This window comes from Balaenoptera borealis (genome assembly GCF_965194805.1).
Source record: "Balaenoptera borealis genome assembly, chromosome: 3".
Classification (NCBI taxonomy): Eukaryota; Metazoa; Chordata; class Mammalia; order Artiodactyla; family Balaenopteridae; genus Balaenoptera; species Balaenoptera borealis.
This window is the reverse complement of record NC_138866.1, coordinates 13580389-13607764: the sequence shown is the minus strand read 5'-3', so window position 1 is coordinate 13607764 and position 27376 is coordinate 13580389. Positions and strand designations below refer to the sequence as shown.

Below are 27376 nucleotides of genomic sequence, written 5' to 3'. Positions count from 1 at the left end.
CTCTAGGTGGTTGAGGGCACCCCTGAATTTGTAGCCAGTTGGTCAGAAGTGCAGGTAGGCTGGGGGCCCCTGAACTTGTGACTGGCATCTGAAGGAGAGCAGTCTTATCAGGGACAGTGCCCTCAACCTGTAAGTGTGTGCAAACCTCAGGTGATCTGCATAGGAATCACACTGCAAGGTTGCACCCTGGGAAGAAATTTGGATTTGATTTTGAAGGATTTTAAGTAAAGGGACATCACATATTTGTGTCTTAGGAAAATCACTCTGTGCAGTATGAAGGGTGGATTAGACAGGGAAAAATATGAAGGGGGGGCTTTATGGATTGCTGGGAATCAGGCAGGAGCAATAAACTAGGCCAACATATAGCAATCAGGAGTGAAGATGAATTACCAAAAATCTCTGAAATCAGTGTGTGAAGCAGCAGATCAAAGAGCAGCACCCCCTGGGGTTGGCTCTGCAAGAATGTGCCCAACCTATCATGGAATGAAGATAGCAGTTTATTGGAAACATCACTTTCGATTATCACAAGCTAAAAGATTTGGATCTTTTAAAAAAGAGTAAAGAGATACATTTTTCTTTTGAGACTTTAGGAAGAGTTTAAAGATACAGAATATAATACAACAAATGATTATGTGCTTACCCCTGCCCCCAATTAGCACGTGTAAATATTCTCTTCTTTTCTATTAATTAGTTCTATTTGTGCTTATTTGTTTTCTATTATAAATCAGTGGCTTTCGGCAGGGGGTCGGGGGTGGGGGGCGGGGACTCCCAGGGGACATTGGATGGTGTCTAGAGGTATTTTTGGTTGTCACAGTTGGGGATGCTACTGTCATCTAGTGAATACAGCCCAGAGGTGCTGCTAAACATCCTAGAATGCACAGGACAATCCCCATAGCAAAGAATTATCTGGCCCCAAATGTCAATGCTGAGGCTGAAAAATCCTGATTTAAATAACAGAAATAAAATATTATAGACAAAATTGAACTCCCTGTGTACCCTTCCAAACCCACTTCCCGACCACCCTCTCCCCAAAGGCAACCACCACCTTGAATTAGGTATAAGGACAGAGGATTTTTTTGGTGTTATTTTTTTCCAATTTCTTTTTTTGCTAAGTTCTTAGGGTTCAACCCTTTGAAAATTTTTAGTTAATTCTTAGTGTCTCCTACAGGAATGAAAGTACCCACATAGACACCACTGTGCCATCAAAAAAGTACAACTGTAAAGGTGCTGCCTTTATACACACACACACACACACACACACACACACCCAGATCCATCCCCTTACCACCGTTAATCTGCGCTGCCCTCTTCCTCAAGCTAGGCTGGGTTGCCCACCTAAAAGCGGGAGAGGAGATTGTACTCTCCTTTATTTACTGTGGTAAAAAACAAGACCATGAAAAACCATTGCCAGAAATAAGATTAGACACAGTGCTAGATATGCTTCAGCCTTGACCAAAACATAACAAAAAAACTCTTCTTCATTCAGTCTCCTTTGACACTGCTACTAGCAGTCCAACCTACAAAATCATATGGTCGACGCTTTTACAGAATATAGTTAGTGTTTAATAACCTCTGTTGGAACAGGGTCACTAAAAGCAGGCTTATTAAGCAAGGATGATCTAATTCAAGTCATAGTCTTACAAAAAACTTACAAACAGATGTTTGTGTTACAAACAGCTTATGAGAATTTGGGGTTAATACTAAAATGATGCTTCAATGCAAAAAAAAAAAAAAATCAACTAAAAGAAATGAAAAAGTTATCAAAAAGATGGAGAACAAAAAATAGCTCCTTGTTTTTTATTTTAAAAAATAACAAGCAAAACTATCTTTTAACTGCATGCTAAGTACTATGCTTTATACTGGTGATAAACTATCACTCCAAGTGAGGGAAATATCACTCAAGATGCCTTCAAGGATCTCATAATCCAGAATGGGAAACACAAACATTAGCAGATAATGCTCATAAGATGACGTGGTGGGACAATGTAAGAGATATTTTTTCAGTATAACTGCAGCAGAGATGAAATTAAAGACTCAATTGGTAATAGCAACGCCCTTCTTCATCCCATCCAAACTATTGTTTATAACCTTGTAATAAGAGCTGAGAATGCCATTTAAATTAAAATAGTCCAACAAACTTACTCTACCAGATTTAAAATATATTGCTATAATAATCCACTGTAATTTATATGGATATGGCACTGGTTTAAAACTAGGTAGACGTAATAGAATAGAGAGTATAGAAACAGAGTTTGATCTAGCATAAATATGGTATTTCATATCAGTAAAGAAAGTATGGATTATTCAATAAATGATCTTGAAATAAATTTTAGTTTGGAGGAAAAATTACATCATATCCCTAGTTCTTCTTAGTAGCAAATAAATTCTAGGAGGATCAAAGATTAAATATTTTTAAAACACATGAAAAACTAGAAGGAAATATAGGTATTTTTAAAATCTTGAGTCAAATGAGATCCTTCTAAGCATGACACCAAATTTAGAAATTCCAAAAAGAAAATAATTTTTGCTAGATTAAATTTTTAAACTTCTGAACTACAGAAAACTGTCACAAACAAATGTAAAAAGAGAAGCAATCATTTTTTTAAAAAAACTAGGTCATCTGGACTAATATCCTTAAGACATATGAAGAGCTCTTATAAATGAATAAGGAAAATGTGACTCTCCCCGATAAAATGGGAAAAATGAAATAAAAATGCAATTCACAAAAGATTTACAAATAATCAGGTGGAAAGATAGCGTTCTTATTAATAGTCAAAGAAATGCAAATTTCACCACAATAAATGATGGTGAAGATTTTAAGACTGAAAATACCAGTTTGTGCAGAAAGCAGATATTATTACACACTGATGGTGGCAAGATACCTTGGTAGAAATCTTCTAGATGGAAATTTGGTAATACATGTAAAAAGTTAAGGAGAAGAGAAAATAGAGGGGAAGAAGGTTGAGGGGAAGAAGAGATGCTGAAGGGACTACTTTTGAACTAGCCCTTTTCATGAAATTTATCTTAAAATTTATCTTAGATATGCTTCTAGGTCAAGGTGTCAGCAGGGTTGGTTTCTCCTGAGACCTCCTCGGCTTGCCGATGGCCACCTTCTCGCTGTGTCCTCACGTGGCTTTGCTCTGGCTTTGTTTCCTCTTCATATAAGGATACCAGTCATATTGGATTAAGGCTCCACCCTTATTTAACATTAATTACCTCTCTAAAAGCCCTATTTCCAAATATAGTCACATTGAGGGTTAGGGCTTCAACATACGGATTTGGGGGGAACACAGTTCAGTCTATTATAAATAGTGAAAAGTGGAAACAACCTAGAGGTCCAGAAAGTAAAATATTATGCAGCCTCACAAGCGATGAAGCCGATTTATATTTGTTAACATGGAAAGCTGCCACGATACATGACATTTTTTTTTTTGGCCGCACCCCGCAGGTTAGGGGATCTTAGTTCCCTGACCAGAGATTGAACCCCTGCCCTCGGCAGTGAAAGCGCAGAGTCATAACCACTGGGCCGCCAGGGAATTCCCTATGACATGTCTCTTAACAGGTTTTAAAACAATAGGCTTAGTATGACCACACTTTTGGAAATATATATATGTATATTTGCAAAAAAAAGTTTATGTACCCCAATGTAAACAAAGTGACATCTGGATAGTGGAGCTCTGAGAAAGATACATATTCAATTTTATATTTTTATGAATAATATAAAATGAATATTTTAACCTTTATAATAAAGGAGAAAAAAGTTATTTTCAAAAGGACAGTTCAGTCCCAAATTTATTTCTTCCAGGATTATTTAAATAAATTTCAAATTCTGATTGCTAATTTTTTGCATAAATAATTACAAACTATGAGCCAAAGTGACTTTACGGGGTGCACCAGCGGAGGCCACTGATGTGAGGCAGATTACAATCTTGAGTAGAAGAGATTCATTCGCAGAAAAATTATGAACATAAAAAAGTGTTAATTAACCAATAGAATTTATGGGTGTGTTTTGTGGACACTGGCACTCATTCATTTAATTTGATTATTGTAGCCTATCAAACTACATAATTTAAGCCAAAAGGCCCTGTTAGAATAGACAAATACACTGACAAATTTCAAAGACAATAGATTCCTTTTTTTAGCAGCTTGGAATCCTATGCACAATTTCAACACCAACCAAGTGGAATTTCACAAAAAAAGTGCACTTTCACAACCAGGAAAAAAACAACATAACAGTATATGTTGGTTTAGTTCCTGATCGGTTTAACTAATAATTCAGTCCCCAGAGTGACAACTCTTTCCTTTTAGTGAAAAATCATCCCAATTTGCTACTTCTTTTGAGTTAGTTTTTGTATTTAAAGAATCAAAATTCAAGGCAGCTCCCTCAAATTCGAAGACCTCAGCAGTGAAATCACCTAGTGGTGATGGTCGTTCAGACTAAGCAACATTCCCAGTGTAGCCCTCCCTTCTGCATCATTAGCGATGGTTATGTTGTAGACAGAACCTCCATAATGCAGCTTGATTTGCCTAAATAGAAGAAATAGATCTTTCTCTGTTAGAGTGACAGTTGGCATCAAGGACAGAAATTCATCTCCTGATGTTTTGCCATCCTCAAACGTTTAGCTAACTGATTCATCAGAACAAGTGAAAGCATAATGTCTTTCAACCTCTCCTGGGATTATCAAGTAGCTGATTGCAACCTTTCACAATCCTTCAGCATATGGGTTGCATAATCTTTGGGGGATTCTGCAGAATGTGCTGATAATGGTTTCCTCTTTGACATTCAAGTTAATTATCACTATTGAATCTTTAATACTTAAAAAATATGTGTTGCTTAATTTGTTCATGAATCAGTGGTTTAATAAATGCCAGCATATATATTAAATTATGTTAATGTTTAATATCTTTTTTGAGCTAAGTGCATTAAAAATTAAAATAAAATTAATTCTCACTTTCCCATTTTTACACTGTAGGTAATGTTATTTTACACTGTGCTACAGTCTTCTACAAATTGATGTTCAGTGCTTTGAATTAATGAACTTTGTGATTTATTTACTGGCTGGGGTATTATTCATTGCTTTTTCAATTACTGTAAAACTTTATACATCACGGCATGAGACTGAGCAATTGGATGAATAGTACTGGGGGAGTTTTTCTTTTAAAAGGGATCATGTAATAAAGACAGAAAACTAAATTAGCATCTCTAATATGCCAGCCAGCGACACTGGGCTCCGTGTTAGTGGGCTTATGAATGACCTTCCAGAAGTGAAGCTTTCAGAATCAGAATGTTCAGGAAAACCTGATCTCCCACCCTTGAATAACTGCAAATGTTCATGGCGAACCACAGAACTAAAAAGCAAGAATCTCTAGGATCCAGCGTATTAGCAAGAGGCTGAGATTTTGAAAGTACTGACATGTCGTATCATCCTATCAATTTTTAGAACTGCCAGAAGTGATGGTCATGCTTTGCACCAACACCTAAATGTGTTCCATGCATCTGACTTCTTTCCATATTTCGTTTAGTCAGCACTGACAAGATTCCTAGCCCTGCCCTGGGCTCTAAGGGCTGAGGGAACATAACACAGAGATGACATTCCCCCAGGGTTTGTTTTGTTTGTTTGTTTGAATCTCTTGAAAACCCTGTGTCATTCCCAGGAGAAGCATCCCATGTAGTGCATGGCCCCAGCTGGAAAACTCAAGGTGAGGCCGATGTGAGGAAAGGCTAGAGGGGGCCTCACTGAACTGCTCCCACAATCACAGAGGAGCGAGAAGCACAGTGAGGAGCCAGGAGAAGCGGTTGACAAGGCAACAGAAGCAGCAAACGGGCTCAGTGGGAGTCCAGACTCAGCACCGGCAAGCCACTGCCTGTGAAAAACCCACAGCCACATGGGGCCCAGGCTCCTTCCAGCCAGCTTGACCCACTCTGCTCCTGACCCTCAACCTACAGGAACTTCAGATGTGCCAATAGAAAGGGAGGCTTTTCACCCGGCATGAGGGATTTGCTATTCAAAAGGAAGGACAAAGGGAGGGAGCAAAGACCTGTTATCGCCTCAGAAAAATGGGCCTGATGACAAGACCCTGCACCACAAATACCCCAGAAGCCCGGGCAGCCCCTCGCTTACTCAGGCAATTTGAAACCAGACCACACAAAACACCGGAAGGAAGCCTGTGCTTGAGACAAGGGGTAGCCATGTAACTAATAAGCATTTATTAGTCCTGTGCATAGATATGCAAAATACCCATCACACAAGGAGACTTCAAACTCTAATTTCAGGAATTTTATTCCTGTCTCAAAAATATAACCTCTGTTTTCTGGAATTTTCCTCATTCTGTTCTGGCATCTCTTAGTTGGTCAATCTGCCCGCATCTCTTTGGTCACCTCCCATTAGAACAGGTCCCCCTCCACCCCGCGCCCCGCCCCCCAGGGCCATTGCCTCCTCCGGCACAGGGCTGGTCCCAAGTCACTGTCTGTCATACAAGCATCCGTCTGACCTGACCCCTCATTTCTTGTCCCCCACCCTGTTCCCTGCTTACAGCCTTTCCTGACCCTTGTACCTGATGCTCAGGATGGCTTCTCTGGCTCTTAACACTGTCTTCTGCTTCCTCCTTGATTTAAACCCAGCCCTTCGATGAGGCCTGTCTAAGCGCCTCCAGGAGCCCCTTACCCAGGACAGGTCCCCACCAAGCCAGCCCTGGTTCCTCCAGCTGAGCAGACCAAGGCAGTTCTGGAAATTTTGCTTTTGGGAGTCAAGGAGAAAATCTTATTTTGCATCAACACTTACTGTAAATAACACCTATAAAAACTGGTGGATGTCTTGTCTGATCCTTCCTCAATGATGCAGGATGGTATGTATCTCAGGGTCCTCATTCCAAACATCAGTGAAGGTTGAACAGAGCTACAGTACATCCAATAATATGGTTCATCCACTAATAGGACCAGACACTGGAATCCTTGGCTTGAGTCACCTCTCTTGTCATTTGATGTTTCCTAATAAGAGACAAGTGCTGTAAAAATAAATAAGCAACAGCATTCCAGTTGTTTCAAGTTCTGGGGAGCAAGGGGCTTTTAGACTTCCTATGCCATAACCATCTAAATGGATCCCAAAAGTTATGTAGCTCCTGGAAAGTGTCACAAACAATTATCTTGGTAAGTAAATCACTCTGCCCAGAAGTACCCACAAAATCCATTTTTTAAACGTCTTTATTGGAGTATAATTGCTTTACAATGGTGTGTTAGTTTCTGCTTTATAACAAAGTGAATCAGTTATACATATACATATGTTCCCATATCTCTTCCCTCTTGCGTCTCCCTCCCACCCTCCCTATCCCACCCCTCTAGGTGATCACAAAGCACGGAGCTGATCTACCTGTGCTATGCGGCTGCTACCCACTAGCGATCTATTTTACATTTGGTAGTATATATAAGTCCATGCCACTCTCTCACTTCGTCCCAGCTTCCCCTTCCCACTCCCTGTGTCCTCAAGGCCATTCTCTACATCTGTGTCTTTATGCCTGTCCTGCCCCTAGGTTCCTCAGAACCATTTTTTTTTTTTTTAGATTCCATATGTATGTGTTAGCCTACAGTATTTTTCTCTTTCTGACTTACTTCACTCTGTATGACAGACTCTAGGTCCATCCACCTCACTACAAATAACTCAATTTCGTTTCTTTTTATGGCTGAGTAATATTCCATTGTATATATGTACCACATCTTCTTTATCCATTCATCTGTCGATGGACACTTAGGTTGCTTCCATGTCCTGGCTATTGTAAATAGAGCTGCAATGAATATTGTGGTACATGACTCTTTTTGAATTATGGTTTTCTCAGGGTATATGCCCAGTAGTGGAATTGCTGGGTCATATGGTAGTTCTATTTTTAGTTTTTTAAGGAACCTCCATACTGTTCTCCATAGTGAATGTATCAATTTACATTCCCACCAACAGTGCACAAAATCCATTTTAAAGTCTCTGCTTTCAGGTTATCTGAAGAGCCTGTATGGAGAGACCTAGCGTAGGTTGTAGTGAACAGAGGGTGTAGGTTCCGAGAAAGTCATGACATGTGCTCAGTTCTGGCCGGAGTGGCTCATGGCTATACTGTGGTCAGTGCCAGCTGAGACCCAATCAGGACCCTGCATGGCCTGCCCAATGACCTCCAGAACTTTTGGGAAGGTGGCAACAGCATGGGAGGGTGACTGAGCGAAGATTCAGGGATGTGTCCCACCCTTAGTCTCTGAAATAGGTGTGACTCTTTGACTCCAGTCAGAACTGGTGAATTCCCCAAATCCAAATGTCAGAGTGGTGATTTCTTGTAGAGAGTGGATGGCAGCCCTGGATATTTTGGGAACTAACCATATCATTTTCCCTCATCTCTTCTGGGAGAGCAGCCTACTTCTACACATCTGCTCCCAGGAGATCAGTTTCCAAAAAGCCCCACCTTGAGTGCAGGTTACAGGGTCAAAAGATGCTGCTGCTTTGGCTGCCAGCGGGGGTGATGTAGGCAGAGAAGCTGGGATGCGGAGGCATGCTATTCTGACCTGCAACTGCTTCCCTTGCAGCCTGTAGACACTGCGAAAGCAATTTTGAAAATCTGAGACATCTTGATGTATCTGTTCATCTTAAGCTTATTTAATAACTATAATTTTATTTATTTTTTAAAGCATTTATACCCTTTTAAAAATATATTTATTTATTTATTTAATTTGGCTGCGCTGGGTCTTAGTTGTGGCACATGGGATCGTCATTGCCACGTGCAGGATCTTTGTTGCAGCATGAGGGATCTTTAGTTGCATCATGCGGGATCTTTTAGTTGCAGCATGCTAACTCTTAGTTGCGTCACGTGGGATCTAGTTCCCTGACCAGGGATCAAACCTGGGCCCCCTGCATTGTGAGCGCAGAGTCTTAGCCACTGGGCTACCAGGGAAGTCCCTAATAACTATAATTTTAGATGGTCATCTTTTATCCTGATCTTGAGTCTTACATCTTATGTTTAATTTTTAAGCTTCATAATGAATATTAATGAACTAATTTACTTAAGGATTCACCTAGAGTCTAATCTTTATGTATGGCTTTTGTCACAGTGATCTCAAACACTTCTAGGAAGATTACCCACATAAACAGTGCCCCCAGCATTTATACTGGGAAATACTTGATTGCTTTCTGCTTATTGTTAATTCAGGAAACCCGTTCATTCTCAAAATATAAACTCTTGCGATTGAATCAAATGACTCAGCTCTCCCCCTCCAGCCATGCTGCCTGGCCTTTCCTCACAGCTCCAGACAGGTGTCCAGCTGTCCTGAGCACACCCCCACTCACCTGTCCTGTTGTACGAAACTAAACGTGTTCCCTTCTTTCCCAGAGTCTCCCGATTTACTCCCACCAGTTAGACCGTGCAAATATTCCTGTGTCCTTTGGGGATCCCAAAGCACCTACTGGACCCATGAACCAACCCTCCAAAACCACACATAATATGTGGTACATGTGTGCATATTTTTCTGGGGATCACACCCATAGCTTTCATTATATTCTCAAAGGGCCCATGACCCTCTCGTCCAAAAGGATGGAAATGGTCTGTCACTGTCATCGATACTGTCCTATGGTATACTTGAAACAGTAAAACAGCCTCCTGGCTGGTCCCCCTGCCTCCAGGGTCCTTCCACTCCATTCTGTGCACTGACACCACCTCACTGATCATCAGTGGAACACAAGGTTTACCTGCTTTAATTCTCTCCCATCACCCCAGTCCACAGGAGCCTGAGAGCGGTGCCACCATACCTGTTTTATTCCTAATTAATTGCTTTCCTACCTAGAACACCTCCCCTGACTCTCTCTGCACACCCATCCACACCCAACACTTCAAGGCCCAGCCAAAGGCACGTCCCAGCCTAAGACCAGCCTAGAGGTGGAGTTTGGTTTCAGATGACAGGATACCTGAGCGGGGATGTGGGCCTGGAGGTCTACAGAGCTGGAAAGGTCGGCATGGAGTTGAAAATCTTGAAAAAGGACGAGCTCTCCAAGGTTTCAGCCTTGACAATGAAAGAGGTCTCCAAGGTAACTAAAAGCAAAAACAGTCAAGTGTTTATTCTCAATTTCTACAGCACTTAGGTGCCCCGCCCAGGGCTCCACAAAGAGCCCACTTGAATACTTACCAAACAAATGTGGAATGTTACATTCAAAACGAAACATAATCTGATGGGGGAATGGGAGTTTCATAAGGTTAAAATTTGTCTGCAAATTATTTTGAACAAAGTAATTTGCAAAAATTAGGTGAATTATTTCCCTAGTCTTTGCCTCAAAAATTGTAATTTATAAAAGCACTGGAGTTGAAAGTGGTTTAAAGCGGCAAATGAAAAGCCAAATGACATCCTTAATAGGTGCATATTAAATATACATATTTCTATTAACATTTTTCATGGATGTGATAATAAAGTAAATCTACAGTGGAGAGAAAGAAAATACACTTTGCATTAATAATTTGTAAATCACTATCTCAGGGATTTGCTTAATTACTGTTACCTATGCAACTAACCTCGGGCATAATTATTTAGGAAAGAATTCATGTCTTCCTTGCAATACATTCTAAACCAATATTGTTGGTCTCTACGGAGAAACTGTGTCCACAGTTAAGTTAGGTGTTTAATATCATGAGTCAATATTAATATTAAACTAGAGCTGAAGAGAGAACAAAAAACAGGGGCTGGTGCACAGCCACAGAACCACGCTACGGTCTGTTATTGATGCAGGCAGCTGTGAGTTGCCAAATTAGGTGTTACTGAAATGGAAGACCAAGCAGGAAGCTGGTGGCTCGGCAGGCGGGGCCCATCCCTCATAACGCGCTCACCAATGTAACATTCCCCCAGTGCTTCATCTTCATTTGCGGAGGATAATGGATAGGATCAGGGCTGTGAGAGTTTGGTCAGTTGCACAAGGCGCCAGCCTCTAGGCACAGACCTACCACGGAGCCTGGCTTCTTCTACCAGACCATCTACTCTCTACCAACTCAACAGCAGTTTATAAATTCCCCCCAGGGCTTCACAATGCCCTTTGGACCTCCACGCACAGGAGCCCTTTAAAGCCGTCATCCCCGAAGCTGGCTGCCCATAGCGTCCCACCAGTGTTCAGACCACACAGCCCAACTGTGCCCCAAATCTAGAGAATTTCCAAGTCAGAGCTCTCAGCAATAACTGCTCCTCTCATTGCACATGTGACGAAACAGAGGCCTGGAAGATCTAAGAACTGGGCCCGAACCCTGATCTTCCAGTCCGGAGGAGGTTCTGCTGTACCCCAGTTCTGCCAGCTGTTATGACGTAGGGGATGCCAACCAAAGTAGAGCTGGCTTTTCAGAGGTGATATTGCAGTCCTTCAGGAATCCTGAGCACCTGGACCTTTGAGTGTTATTGGAAAAGCATTGTTCCAATTTACTGGAAATTTTCCTTTTGCAAATTGACCTCCTGCCCTTGCTAAACCATTCCCCTTCTTTTCCTCTGGAAACGGTCTACCTGGACAACCCCTGCCATTGTTACCCAGCTGTGGGCACAGGGATTCCTGTCTACTAGGCTCCCTTGTAAATGCAGTGAGCACTGGCAAAGAATGGGAGGAAAAGGCCAGAGCGTCAGAGGTTTTTTGATGCAGCTGTTCTAGAGCAAGACCCACGGTGTAGAAAACCAAACTCTGACAGCGGATGTTTGCAGCAAAATAAGGGTTTATTTGCAGGGTGCCAAGCAAGGGAGTGGAAGACCAGTCTCAGATCCACTCCATCTTGGTCTTTGAGTTAGGGCTGTTTTAAAGGGGAAGAACAAAGAAACTGGGATTAATCATCTTGTGACATTTCTGTGACATTTCTTAATTGTCGTTTCGCGAGTCAGGATGTCTCCGGTTTATGATTCTCTGGCCAGATGGTCCATGGCTCAGGGATCTGTGAGCTCATCTTGCTCTGAGTCTTTACGTTAACGATGATCTCCATAATAGCAATTTTGCTATATTAACAATGTTACCGAGAACAGCCATCTTTGTCATCTGACCCTGTTTGATTCCTGTTCAGTTAGCACAGGATTGAGGTCAGAGGAGACAAGAAAGGGATGGAGGTTTTGAATAGAGAGATTAATCATAAACTCCGTAAGGGAACTCGGTTTTAGGGGGACTGGGTTTCACAGTCAGTGGCCAAGTCCTTGACCTGAAAGCTGCCTCGGGTGCCCGTGTCTTCATGAAGGGCTTTGCCTGGCTCAGAAAAGCCTTGCAGCTGATAAGCTTTGTGAAGTCCCTGTCCTGCCTTGTTTCCACCAATTAAAGCATGCTCAGCCCTTTCCCCTTCCCTCACTGGTTTAGGCAGATGGCCCAGTCCGTCAGCAACCAAAGCAGAGACATGGTCTGAGCTGACTCATTGAAGAACAGTAATTCCTTCCAGAGAAGATTCGCCATTCGTTTAGACACTGGAGCAATTATTTGCTGGCGGACAGTTGTAATTACTTTTTACTGCAGGTAGGCAACTGTTCCAGAAGCCAAGCTAATAGAATTACTGGTTTCTGAATGGCTTTTGGAACAAGTAATTTTCAAAAAGTCAGCACAGCATGTTCAGTGAACTTTTCACCCAGGATAAATCCCTGCCTCTGCGGCTCCTCACTGCAGGCAAGATGTGGGTTCTTCGATGGGGCACTTTGGAACTGTAGCGGCATTTTTCTTCCAGGACCCTTCGTTTTAAAATGGGACTTGAGCGAATCGTGCTTGGAGATATTTCATGAGCTTGCACCAAATCATTCTTCTAATTTTTAATTACTCTGGGAGTTGGCATTAAATTGTATCAACCAACTAACCAACCTTTCTAGCAATAGCAGGGTAAATCACTTTCCCAGTCATGGTATCCCATGGTAACTTCTCCCTCCGTGCTACCCATTTCTGAAGAGAAGTTAAGGGAAAAATAAATCCAGAGGGCCTTTTAGTCAAGGTTCCTAACAAGATTACCAACTACTGTAGACTGTAGATAATGATTTTGCAACAAGGTTCTCTATTTGATAAGAAAATGCCCTTTTGAATGCTTGTCAACATTGGACCCTATCAGCTGATTTGACATTTAACAGATTTTAAAAAGCACATCCATGTTCTGTTGGGACAACAGTTCCTTTTACTGAGAAGTCGTTCGAGCTATTTTTTGCTGTTGTTGTTATGATTACTAAACATTCCCGCCTCCTGCTTTGCCATCCACTAATTAGCTGAGCTCTGGTTTTGAGTGGGCCATAACTGTTCTCTTCGTGTCCATGAGTTGGCTTGTCCTGTTACCTGTCCAGGAGAAGGAGCAAATGCAAAACTGTATGACTTGGGAGAAGACTGGGCCTAATTTAACTCTAGTATCATAAGAAGAGACAGATCTGCTTTTAAGCAGATTGAGAACACTGAGTTGTTGAGAATCAAGAGAGGATGAACTATATAGACTATTGATCCGGATACTATTTTCCAGCTTTAGTGAAAGATAATTGACATATAACATATATAAGTTTAAGTGTAAAATATGATAATTGGATAGACATTTATATTGAAAAATATTTACCACAATAAGGTTAGTTAAACACCTCATGTAATTACCATTTGTGTGTGTGTGTGTATGGTGAGAACATTTAAGACTTACCCTCTTAGTAACCTTCAAATATACAATACAGTATTGTAAACTATAATCACCATGCTGCACAACAGATCCCTAGAACTCATTCATGTTATGACTAGAAGTTTGTACACTTTGACCAATATTTCATCACCATCCAACACCCCAGTTCCTGGCAGCCACCAATCTACTGTTTCCATGGGTTTGGGTTTTCTAGATTCCATGTATAAGTGAGATCATATAGTATTTGTCTTTCTCTGTGGAGACTATTTTTTAGACTTTTTGACATATGGTCAATGCATAGAGACCTGTTAAGGGAATTTATTTCAAGCAATTTGTGTTATCAGTTTGGTTTATTGATATGCAAATTCATTAGAGTCTGGGATCCCCAGAGAAGGAACTGTAACCCCACAGCAAACTTCCTTTGCAGCCCTTAGAAATCAAAAAACCTTCATTCATTGTTAGGAAAGTTGAAAGTATGCTAGATAGCTGTCCTCAAAGCCTGAAAAATGCTTAGCTGAAAATCGTGAAGTAGGTTTAAGAAACTGTTTACTATTTAATACTACACAACACTTAGTATTACCACAACCTTTGCAAGTCATTCTGATGGGGGCACTAAAGTCACCCTCAACTGCAGGACCCCAGCTCTAAAACATCAGGAGGGTAGAGTCTGCAAATTGAGAGCTTATGAGTCAGAGCAAAAGTTTGGAATCAGACAGAACTGGGCTCAAATCCCACTCTACCACTTCCTACCCATGTCTTCCTACAATCCTGTCTGCCTTGCAAGGGTGGGTGTGATGAGATAATGCATGTGAAGCACTTAGTGCTGTGCCTGGCACATAGTAAATGCTCAACAAACTGTGATCAATACATTAATTATGCTGATGAATCATGCTTCCTTTAAAAGACATACACCATTAACATTTCAAAGGGTGTACCCTTTGCTAGCCAAACCTCCTTTATGGAAGATCTAACATTCTGGGTGTTGAGGAAGATTCTAAGGTACCCATGAGACCTATACTATCACAAAAGGTCAGTGTGGTCACTTATCACAAAGTGTGGTCAGTGGGCCACTGCCCCAGAATCACCAATAATGCATGTTTATAAAACTGGTTTCTGGGACCCCTAGAAGGCAGGCTGCATTGGTCAGGATTGGCCAGGCTATGCTGCAGTAAGAGACACACACTAGAAGCTCGGCGATTTCACCTTGAAAGGTTTATTTCTCACTCACGCAAAGTCCGCTGTGGCTCTGAGTGTCCTCCAGGGCATCTCATTTTCAGCAGGGGCTCAGGGACGCAGGCTGTTTCTCTCTGGTGGCTCCACCGTGGAGATAAAGCCTCTTGCTGTTGATGTGCCAGGTGAAGAAGACCATCAAAGTGACTCCTGGCACATCTACTCACAGTCTGTTGGCCAGAACCTGTCACATGATACCATTCACTGCCAGGAGCTGGGAAAAAAGGTGAGGAGGGTGGATATTTGGAATGTCTCTCTCTGCCTCACTCACTGAATCATTCTCTGGGATTAGGATCTAGGACTCTACATTTTCAAACTCCCCAGATGATACAATTCAAAGTTAGCCATCACAGGGCTGTGATTATCTACTGCTGGCAATGCTCCTTTTTGGGATAAATAATTTGAAATAATGGAAATGAGAGAGTGGCTCTGTCAATATAATAATTAAAGTGAGAGTCTAAGAGTCTAAAACATTAGGTTCTTTTCTAGCTGTTAAGTGTAGCTCTTAGCTACAGATGCCTCTCAAATCTATTTCTGGTCCAGACTCTCCACTGCCTTCAGACTGATATATACTCAGCCAGGGTCTCACAAATCTCAAACTGTTTGTTCATCTCTACCAAACCTGTCCCCGTGTCCTGGGACAGTACCAATACCCACCCTCCCGGGCAACTTCCAAGGCTTTGTGACTTGGGAGTCTTCCTTGGCTTTTCCTTTCTTTTTAACCCCTCGAAGCCAGGCATCAAGACTGTGTTTCTGGACAGAGGAACCAAGATGGCGGAGTAGAAGGACGTGCTCTCACTCCCTCTTGTGAGAACACCGGAATCACAACTAGCTGCTGGACAATCATCGACAAGAGGATGCTGGAACTCACCAAAAAATATACCCCACATCCAAAGACAAGGGAGAAGCCACAATGAGACGGTAGGAGGGGCGCAATCAGAGTAAAATCAAATCCCAAAACTGGTGGGTGGGTGACTCACAGACTGGCGAACACTTATACCACAGAAGTCCACCCACTGGAGTGAAGGTTCTGAGTCCCACGTCAGGCTTCCCAACCTGGGGGTCCGGCAACGGGAGGAGGAATTCCTAGAGAATCAGACTTTGAAGCCTAGTGGGAATTGATTGCTGGACTTCGACAGGACTAGGGGAAACAGAGACCCCACTCTTGGAGGGCGCACACAAAATAATGTGCGCATCAGGACCCAGGGGAAGGAGCAGTGACCCCGGGGGAGACTGAACCAGACCTACCTGCTAGTGTTGGAGGGTCTCCTGCAGAGGCGGGGGGTGGCTCTGTTTCACCGAGGGGACAAGGACACTGGCAGCAGAAGTTCTGGGAAGTACTCCTTGGCCTGAGCCCTCCCAGAGTCTGTTATTAGCGCCACCAAAGAGCCCAGGTAGGCTCCAGTGTTGGGTTGCCTCAGGCAAAACAACCAACAGGGAGGAACCCAGCCCCACCCATCAACAGTCAAGTGGATTAAAGTTTTACGGAGCTCTGACCACCACAGCAACAGTCAGCTCTACCCACCACCAGAGCCTCCCATCAAGCCTCTTAGATAGCCTCAACCACCAGAGGGCAGACAGCAGAAGCAAGAAAAACTATAATCCTGCAGCCTGTGGAACAAAAACCACATTCACAGAAAGATGGACAAGATGAAAAGGCAGAGGGCTATATACCAGATGAAGGAACAAGATAAAACCCCAGAAAAACAACTACATGAAGTGGAGATAGGCAATCTTCCAGAAAAAGAATTCAGAATAATGATAGTGAAAATGATCCAGGACCTCGGAATAAGAATGGAGGCAAAGATCGAGAAGATGCAAGAAATGTTTAACAAAGAATTAGAAGAATTAAAGAACAAACAAACAGAGATGAACAATACAATAACTGAAATGAAAACTACACTAGAAGGAATCAATAGCACAATAACTGAGGCAGAAGAACGGATAAGTGACCTGGAAGACAGAATGGTGGAATTCACTGCTGCAGAACAGAATAAAGAAAAAAGAATGAAAAGAAATGAAGACAGCCTAAGAGACCTCTGGGACAACATTAAACGCAACAACATTCGCATTATAGGGGTCCCTGAAGGAGAAGAGAGAGAGAAAGGACCAGAGAAAATATTTGAAGAGATTATAGTCGAAAACTTCCCTAACATGGGAAAGGAAATAGCCACCCAAGTCCAGGAAGCGCAGCGAGTCCCATACAGGATAAACCCAAGGAGAAACACGCTGAGAAACATAGTAATCAAATTGGCAAAAATTAAAGACAAAGAAAAATTATTGAAAGCAGCAAGGGAAAAACGAGAAATAACATACAAGGGAACTCCCATAAGGTTAACAGCTGATTTCTCAGCAGAAACTCTACAAGCCAGCAGGGAGTGGCATGATATACTTAAAGTGATGAAAGGGAAGAACCTACAACCAAGATTACTCTACCTGGCAAGGATCTCATTCAGATTTGATGGAGAAATCAAAAGCTTTACAGACAAGCAAAAGCTAAGAGAATTCAGCACCACCAAACCAGCTCTACAACAAATGCTAAAGGAACTTCTCTAAGTGGGAAACACAAAAGAAGAAAAGGACCTACAAAAACAAACCCAAAACGATTAAGAAAATGGTAATAGGAACATACATATCGATAATTACCTTAAACGTGAATGGGTTAAATGCTCCAACCAAAAGACACAGGCTGGCTGAATGGATAGAAAAACAAGACCCATCTATATGCTGTCTACAAGAGACCCACTTCAGACTGAAAGTGAGGGGATGGAAAAAGATATACCATGCAAATGGAAATCAAAAGAAAGCTGGAGTAGCTATACTCATATCAGATAAAATAGACTTTAAAATAAAGAAGGTTACAAGAGACAAGGAAGGACACTACATAATGATCAAGGGATCAATCCAAGAAGAAGATATAACAATTATAAATATATATGCACCCAACATAGGAGCACCTCAATATATAAGGCAACTGCTAACAGCTATAAAAGAGGAAATCGACAGTAACACAATAATAGTGGGGGACTTTAACACCTCACTTACACCAATGGACAGATCATCCAAAATGAAAATAAATAAGGAAACAGAAGCTTTAAATGACACAATAGACCAGATAGATTTAATTGATATTTATAGGACATTCAATCCAAAAACAGCAGATTACACTTTCTTCTCAAGTGTGCACAGAACATTCTCCAGGATAGATCACATCTTGGGTCACAAATCAAGCCTCAGTAAATTTAAGAAAATTGAAATCATATCAAGCATCTTTTCTGACCACAATGTTATGAGATTAGAAATAAATTACAGGGAAAAAAACGTAAAAAACACAAACACATGGAGGCTAAACAATACATTACTAAATAACCAAGAGATCACTGAAGAAATCAAGGAGGAAATCAAAAAATACCTAGAGACAAATGACAATGAAAATACGACGATCCAAAACCTATGGGATGCAGCAAAAGCAGTTTGAAGAGGGAAGTTTATAGCTATACAAGCCTACCTAAAGAAACAAGAAAAATCTCAAGTAAACAATCTAACCTTACACCTAAAGGAACTAGAGAAAGAAGAACAAACAAAACCCAAAGTTAGCAGAAGGAAAGAAATCCTAAAGATCAGAGCAGAAATAAATGAAATAGAAACAAAGAAAACAATAGCAAAGATCAATAAAACTAAAAGTTGGTTCTTTGAGAAGATAAACAAAATTGATAAGCCATTAGCCAGACTCATCAAGAAAAAGAGGGAGAGGACTCAAATCAATAAAATTAGAAATGAAAAAGGAGAAGTTACAACAGACACCGCAGAAATACAAAGCATCCTAAGAGACTACTACAAGCAACTCTATGCCAATAAAATGGACAACCTGGAAGAAATGGACAAACTCTTAGAAAGGTATAACCTTCCAAGACTGAACCAGGAAAAAACAGAAAATATGAACAGACCAATCACAAGTAATGAAATTGAAACTGTGATTAAAAATCTTCCAACAAACAAAGGTCCAGGACCAGATGGCTTCACAGGTGAATGCTATCAAACATTTAGAGAAGAGCTAACACCCATCCTTCTCAAACTCTTCCAAAAAATTGCAGAGGAAGGAACACTCCCAAACTCATTCTATGAGGCCACCATCACCCTGATACCAAAACCAGACAAAGATACTACAAAAAAAGAAAATTACAGACCAATATCACTGATGAATATAGATGCAAAAATCCTCAACAAAATACTAGCAAACTGAATCCAACAACACATGAAAAGGATCATACACCACGATCAAGTGGGATTTATCCCAGGGATGCAAGGATTCTTCAATATACGCAAATCAATCAATGTGATACACCATATTAACAAATTGAAGAAGAAAAACCATATGATCATCTCAATAGATGCAGAAAAAGCTTTTGACAAAATTCAACACCCATTTATGATAAAAACTCTCCAGAAAATGGGCATAGAGGGAACCTACCTCAACATAATAAAGGCCATATACGACAAACCCACGGCAAACATCATTCTCAATGGTGAAAAACTGGAAGCATTTCCTCTAAGATCAGGAACGAGACAAGGATGTCCACTCTCGCCACTATTACTCAACATTGTGTTGGAAGTCCTAGCCACGGCAATCAGAGAAGAAAAAGAAATAAAAGGAATACAAATTGGAAAAGAAGAAGTAAAACTGTCACTGTTTGCAGATGACATGATACTATACATAGAGAATCCTAAAGATGCCACCAGAAAACTACTAGAGCTAATCAATGAATTTGGTAAAGTTCAGGATACAAAATTAATGCACAGAAATCTCTTGCATTCCTATACACTAATGATGAAAAATCTGAAAGAGAAATTATGGAAACACTCCCATTTACCATTGCAACAAAAAGAATAAAATACCTAGGAATAAACTTACCTAGGGAGACAAAAGACCTGTATGCAGAAAACTATAAGACACTGATGAAAGAAATTAAAGATGATACCAACAGATGGAGAGATATACCATGTTCGTGGATTGGAAGAATCAACATTGTGAAAATGACTATACTACCCAAAGCAATCTACAGATTCAATGCAATCCCTATCAAATTACCAATGGCATTTTTTATGGAACTAGAACAAATCACCTTAAAATTTGTATGGAGACACAAAAGACCCTGAATAGCCAAAGCAATATTGAGAAAGAAAAACGGAGCTGGAGGAATCAGACTCCCTGACTTCAGACTATACTATAAAGCTACAGTAATCAAGACAATATGGTACTGGCACAAAAACAGAAACATAGATCAATGGAACAAGATAGAAAGCCCAGAGATAAACCCACGCACCTATGGTCAACTAATCTATGACAAAGGAGGCAAAGATATACAATGGAGAAAAGACAGTCTCTTCGATAAGTGGTGCTGGGAAAACTGGACAGCTACATGTAAAAGAATGAAATTAGAATACTCCCTAACACCATACACAAAAATGAACTCAAAATGGACTCGAGACCTAAATGTAAGACCGGACACTATAAAACTCTTAGAGGAAAACATAGGAAGAACACTCTTTGACATAAATCACAGCAAGATCTTTTTTGATCCACCTCCTAGAGTAATGGAAATAAAAACAAAAATTAACAAATGGGACCTAATGAAACTTCAAAGCTTTTGCACAGCAAAGGAAACCATAAACAAGACGAAAAGACAATCCTCAGAATGGGAGAAAATATTTGCAAACGAATCAACAGACAAAGGATTAATCTCCAAAATATATAAACAGCTCATTCAGGTCAATATTAAAGAAACAAACAACCCAATCCAAAAATGGGCAGAAGACCTAAATAGACATTTCTCCAAAGAGGACATACAGATTGCCAAGAAGCATATGAAAAGATGCTCAACATCACTAATTATTAGAGAAATGCAAATCAAAACTACAATGAGGTATCACCTCACACCAGTTAGAATGGGCATCATCAGAAAATCTACAAACAACAAATGCTGGAGAGGGTGTGGAGAAAAGGGAACCCTCGTGCACTGTTGGTGGGAATGTAAATTGATACAGCCACTATGGAGAACAGTATGGACGTTCCTTAAAAAACTAAAAATAGATTTACTATATGATCCAGCAATCCCACTACTGAGCATATACCCAGAGAAAACCATAATTCAAAAAGACACATGCACCACAATGTTCATTGCAGCACTATTTACAATAGCCAGGACATGGAAGCAACCTAAATGCCCATCAACAGACGAATGGTTAAAGAAGATGTGATACATATATACAATGGAATATTACTCAGCCATAAAAAGGAACGAAATTGAGTCATTTGTTGAGACGTGGATGGATCTAGAGACTGTCATACAGAGTGAAGTAAGTCAGAAAGAGAAAAACAAATATCGTATATTAACGCATGTATGTGGAACCTAGAAAAATGGTACAGATGAGCCGGTTTGCAGGGCAGAAGTTGAGACACAGATGTAGAGAACGGACATATGTACACCAAGGGGGGAAAACTGTGGTGGGGTGGGGATGGTGGTGTGCTGAATTGGACGATTGGGATTGACATGTATACACTGATTTGTATAAAATTGATGACTAATAAGAACCTGCAGTATAAACAAACAAACAAACAGAACAACTAATACTAAACTTTCATTGGGTTATCTGTATGGAAATATGTTAATATAATTGTTTCAGACATTACGTGAAATTTCTAAAAATCTTATATGTTCTGGTATAATGTTATAAGTCATAATTCTAGTTATTACTTTAAAATATATCTCAGAAAAAACTAAAAAAAAAAAAAAGACTGTGTTTCTGTCTCACCACCACATATTGCGTCTGTTCCCATCTCTCTTCCTCCACTGCTGTTCCCTTAGTCCAGGGTCCCATCATCACTCACCTAGTCTCCCTGCCCTGGTCCAGCTTCTCTCTCCTCTTTCTCCCAAATTGCTGCCAGGGTGATGAACTCCCCTTCACGATAAGCATTTCCTCATTTTTTATGACCCAGCAAGACTCCTCTCCTCTCCTCAGCCTTTTCTGAGCTTACTCTTTTCCCCTTGACTGTTCCCCAGCATACTTCTCTCACACAACTACACAGTTTGCACTCATCTATATCTGCTACACTGCAAGCCCCCTGAGGACAGACAGCAAGTCTGCCTCTCTCAGGACTGGATCCTCATGGTCTGACACCACACTCGGCACATAGTAGGTATGAAGGGAGAGAGGAATGAGGGTGGGGAGCTGCATGCAGCCTGGCACCTGGTGGGTGCTATACAAAATTTGTTGAATAAAAAAGAGGACACCCAACAATCTTCCTCTGCTTAGTTATCTCGAATATCCATTAACGAGTTTCATCAAACCCACAGTGATAAACTAATTAAAACTGACTATTCATCTATACGGAAATGGCACTTTTTCTTTAGAAGACTTGATGAGCAAAACCATCTTCACTGGAAACCATGTCCTGCAGCTATGATCAAAGATGAGAATAAGAGGTGGAGCGAGTCAGCATGTTCGGGGTGTCTGAGTTGTTTTGCAAGCAGAGCAGCATTTTAATTTGCAGAAAAACAATTTTGAGTAAAACCAAGTGAATTAAAAATAAATTGCATGAGTGAACTAATTCCCAGTTCAAGGAGGGCTAACAACTGAAAGTGATATCATTTTTCTTAATTCACAATAGAATCCATAAATATTTGGGGGAGTTAAAATAGTAGTGTTAATATTTGTTATATTCCTGAACATCTGCAACAGTATTTATCCACACGTAGTAAAAAATGAGCCAGAAATATACTCAGAATGTAATTCTAGGAGCATGTTTGTGGGCCATTTACATATTATACAATGTGTCTCATGTCTTAAATCATAATACAATTTTGTTACAAGTTTTCTTATCTCTAGGTCTGCTCTTTCATTTTTTTTTTTTTTTAAGAAATTCACGTTCTTTTATTTATTTATTTATTTATTTATTTATTTATGACTGTGTTGAGTCTTCGTTTCTGTGCGAGGGCTTTCTCTAGTTGCGGCAAGTGGGGACCACTCTTCATCGCGGTGCGCGGGCCTCTCACCATCGCGGCCTCTCTTGTTGCGGAGCACAGGCTCCAGACGCGCAGGCTCAGTAATTGTGGCTCACGGGGCCCAGTTGCTCCGTGGCATGTGGGATCTTCCCAGACCAGGGCTCGAACCCGTGTCCCCTGCATTGGCAGGCAGATTCTCAACCACTGCACCACCAGGGAAGCCCCCTCTTTCATATTTTTAAGGCAAGACTTGGCACCTCTACTCACTAAAGATTTCCAAAACATGACCCTCAAATAGGAGACTCTACAAAAGAGGGTAATGTTCTAATATGTGGATATAAAGAGATGAAGAGAGATTAATGAATTAGAAATAGTACTTGTTAAATATGGAATTCTTCTTTTATTTTTTAATTTAAAAAAATTTTTTTAAAGATTTTTTTTTTGATGTGGACCATTTTTAAAGTCTTTATTGAATCTGTTACAATATTGCTTCTGTTTTATGTTTTGTTTTTTTGCCCATGAGGCATGTGGGATCTTACCTCCCTGAGCAGGGATTGAACCTGCACCCCCTGCCTTGGAAGGTAAAGTCTTAACCACTGGGCCACCAGGGAAGTCCCAACATGAAATTCTTTTAAAATAATTTTTAATAATATGTGAACTATTTGGAAACTAGAGACAATCAAAAATAATAAAACAAAAATCGGTCATAATTCCTCCCAAAGCAGATAGTTACTAAATTTTTTGATTTATCTGAAATTTCATATGATGTATGGTGTAGGGTAGAAATCAAACTTCATTTTTTTCTTGAACACAAGTTAGGCAGTTATCTCAACTTATATCATTGGGTAAAGCCTTAGAAGAAGTTAATTTCCACTTAAGCAAACCAAGATTGCACCTGTGTTGGCGGCTCTTCCTGAGATCCTCTGCTTTTGCCACAGTTCTGAACTTCCTTGGTTCTCTGACTGAAGGGAATATACCAGCAGCGGTGGCCACGCTGCCCACTCAGTCCCCAGCCTCCACAGCGTCTCCTCCTCTGAGAAGCCAGGAGGACCAGTCAAACCAGAACAGGGAGTTCCAGGGCGGCACCAGCTGAGGGAACAAGTGGAGGCAGAAAGGGTGCCACCGACATTTTCCAAAAGTCTGAATGCATACGCCCAGGATACCACCTCTTTGAATCTAACCTAAAGAAATACTTTCACACATGGACAAAAATGCAAAGGAAACACTGACCACTGACTGCAGCATTATCAGTTATAGCAAAAACATCAATAGGAAGTTGGTTACATAATGATACATCTGTATTATGGAATACTTCGCAGTGATTAAAAAGAATAAGGGGGAGGGAGAGAAGGGAAAGAGAACGACTGCAAAAACATATTAAATGAAAAACCAAGTCATAGAATAATATGTATGATTTGATCTTGCTAATGTAAACAGAACCCTCATAAATGTGTATATATGTACATATATAATATATATTATGTATAAAATGTAATATATACAAAATATGTATATATGTATTTATACATATATAAGGATATATAAAATAAATAAACATATATATACTATATATGTAATATATAGTATATACTTAAGAGTATTTAGGTGTATGTAACGAGAAAAGATTTTGAAAAAATGCAAATCCCACTAAAGAAATCACAAATGGAATTGGCAGGGGGAGTGCTGGAAAAGAGCGATGGCAGAGACATTGTTTTACATTTTGCTCTAAGTACTTCTGTATTTTTAAAAAATCTTTCACAATGAGAAATGCAGGAAATGCTTATTCAATATTTTCAAAAGACAAAAATAAACATATAAGAAAGGAAATAAATTACAAAAAAAATAAAACAAAGACAGTGGAAAAAAAAAAAAAAAGAAAGGAAGACTTTCATGGAAACCCTAAGCCCATTTATGCCAGCATGAACCAGCGTGTTCCCGACTTGCCTGCCAGCGGGGTTCAGTCTTTATCAGCAGGTGCAGCTGAAGGCCAGCCCACCAATTCCTACCCATGACACGAAGCTTAATCTGGGAAATGCAGAATGGAATACAGGAGAACAGGAAACACAGAGGAGTCCCAGGAACGCTTATATTAAGGACCAGTTAAACCCAGAATTTTAAAAAGTAGAAGGAGCCAGAAATGATGAATACAACAAAAAGAATCATCACCCCCGCGGAGAGGACTAGGCCGATTTTGTTCTGGGCTGGACTTGATTAGACCATGGCATGAAAAAAAGAAATAATTTTTTTTTACTGTCTCAGAAGAAAAATACAGAAGGTGTGACTTGAAGTGACTGAAAATCACAAAGTTTTATTTTTTAAAGTGGAAATGATTATCTCTTTTGCCACCTGGTGTATCTTACCAAACTGATTTACTAAAGGCTTGACCTTTGGGTCTTCCTATATTTATAGCAGGTGCCAGATTAGATTCTATTAAACTGGAATAAAAAGCACCTGCCCCAGCCTGCCGCATCAGCCCAGTCCGAGGGCCGTCTGAGAGAGCAGGGGCGTGGGGAAGCCTCAGGGAGGGAAGACGGTGGGCTCCCCTACCTGTCAGGTGTCCTAAGGAGAGTACTCCAAGGGACCCTGCTCCTCAGAGGCTGATTTCTATTAATGAAGGAAATACTCCGGAGAAGGGAGGGGAGCATAGACGTAGTGGATTATGAGGAAAACACCACTGCCACCACCACCTTCTTTTATAGGTCTGGTCCCAGAAAATATCACCTTATTTCCCACTTCCCACCCTACCCTTGCCCAGGGGTGAGAAGGGGTGAGAAGAGGGAAAAAATGATTTGCTTTGATACTTGAAATGTATTAAAACCTGCAGACACTGACAGTCTGCTCCTCTTCTATGCAGCAGCGTGGGGCAGCGATGAACCTAAGGAGAGAGATCCCGACGGTTGAGAACACTCACAGGTTACGTGGTTCTGTGCAATTCCATACCCCTGCTGGTATCCCCCAAAGGACAAGATCCCAGAGTACCGTTAAGCGAGACAGTATCTCCTCTTTCATCTAAGGCCACTTTTTCTATTCTGTCCTCTCTTGCTGCATGCTTTCAATTACCCTTCTCTTGCTCAAATATTTAGTCTTTACCCCTCAACTGCAACTTTTCAGCATGCTGAAGGCCTTCCCATTTAAAGAAAAATAACCACACTCTCTTGTTATGGACTAAATTTTGTTCCCCCAAAATCCATTTGTTGAAGCCCTAACCCCCCAATGTGATGGCATTTGGAGACAGAGCCTTTGGGAAGTGATTACATTTAGATGAGGTCATGAGGTTGCGGCCCTCATGATGGGATTATTGCCCTTATACTAAGAGAAACCAGAGAGCTTGCACGCTCTCTCTCATTCTCTCTCGCTTTCACTTCCCACCATGTGAGGACACAGCAAGGAGGCAACCACTACAAGCCAGGAAGAGAGTTCTCTCCAGAAACCAGCCATGCTGGAACCTTGATCTTAGACTTTCAGCCTTCACAACTGTGAGAAAATAAATGTTGTTTAAGCCACCCAGTCTATGGCACTTCATTACAGCAGCCCGAGCTAAGACGGTCCTACACTCTGCTTCCAGGAACTACTTCTTCCACCATTTCACAGCCAAATTTCTGGAAAGTGTCAGTGTTTATAAAGACTGTCTTCATTACCCTCCTCCCACTCATCACACCCCTCCAGTCTGGCTTCCTCCATTTCACTAGCCCAAAGAATCTTTCTGTTAAGTTACCAATCACTTCCATATTGCGACATCCAATGGACATTTTTCGCCTCTCTCAGCTGCATTTGACCACTCCCTCTTCCCCTGGCTTCCATGAAGCCACACTCTCCTAGTTTTCCTCTTCTGTCTCTGGCTGCTCTGCCTTCATCTCCTTTGTGGGCCTATTTTCTGCTATCGCCCTAGGCCCTCTTCTCTTCTCCCTGTAGACTCTCTCAACCAGGGTGCACACCTTCAATTATCACTTACACGCCAGTGATTCTAATTTTCGTCTTCAGCCGGGACCTTCCCTCTAAGCCCCAGATCTACAAATGCTGATCTGACGATTCTAAGAGGAGCACCACAGGACCAGCATGTCCAAAGTAAACTCACAAGTTTGCCCATATCCTGGTTCATTCATGCATTTAGACAAGTGAGTCAGAAATCTAGAAATGAATCATTCTTGACCATTCCCTCCTCCATCTTACATCCAATTTATCATCAAGGCTCACTTATTTTACCTTTATGTTCCTTCCTCTCTCACCTGCTCTATTGCAGTAGCCTCCTAACTGGTATACCTGCATCTATTCTTGCTGTCACCAACCCATGCTGCACACTGTAGCCAGGGTGATTTTTTTCTAAGTGCAAATCTGATCACGTCTTATTCCTGCTGAAATCCTCCAATAAAGTTTCATTGCTCTCACGTTATGACCAAAGTCCCTGACGTAGGCCTAACCACGCATCTTTACTTCCATTCCAGCTTCCTCTCACACCACACGGCCCCTCACTTGCTACTCCACAGAGGCCATGCTTCCTCTCACAAAGGACCATGGCGTGTACTGTTTCCCCTGCAGAGAACACTCTTCTA

At 41.0% G+C, this 27376-nt stretch overlaps 1 long non-coding RNA gene across 2 annotated transcripts in view; it reads right to left on the bottom strand.

Moving 5' to 3' along the window:
- Positions 1–309: 309 nt before the first annotated feature.
- LOC309624950 overlaps positions 310–27376 on the bottom strand; it is a 46139-nt gene continuing 19072 nt past the window's right edge. The window contains exons 1-3 of one of the 2 annotated variants that reach the window (XR_014242256.1): positions 23722–27376; positions 14822–15037; positions 310–13271 (exon numbers count right to left, since the gene is read on the bottom strand). The exon at positions 23722–27376 is cut by the window's right edge and continues 19072 nt beyond it. This is a non-coding gene — a long non-coding RNA (uncharacterized lncRNA). Of the gene's footprint in view, positions 15038–23721 lie in introns of both variants that reach the window. The other variant, XR_014242257.1, reaches the window with a different exon arrangement.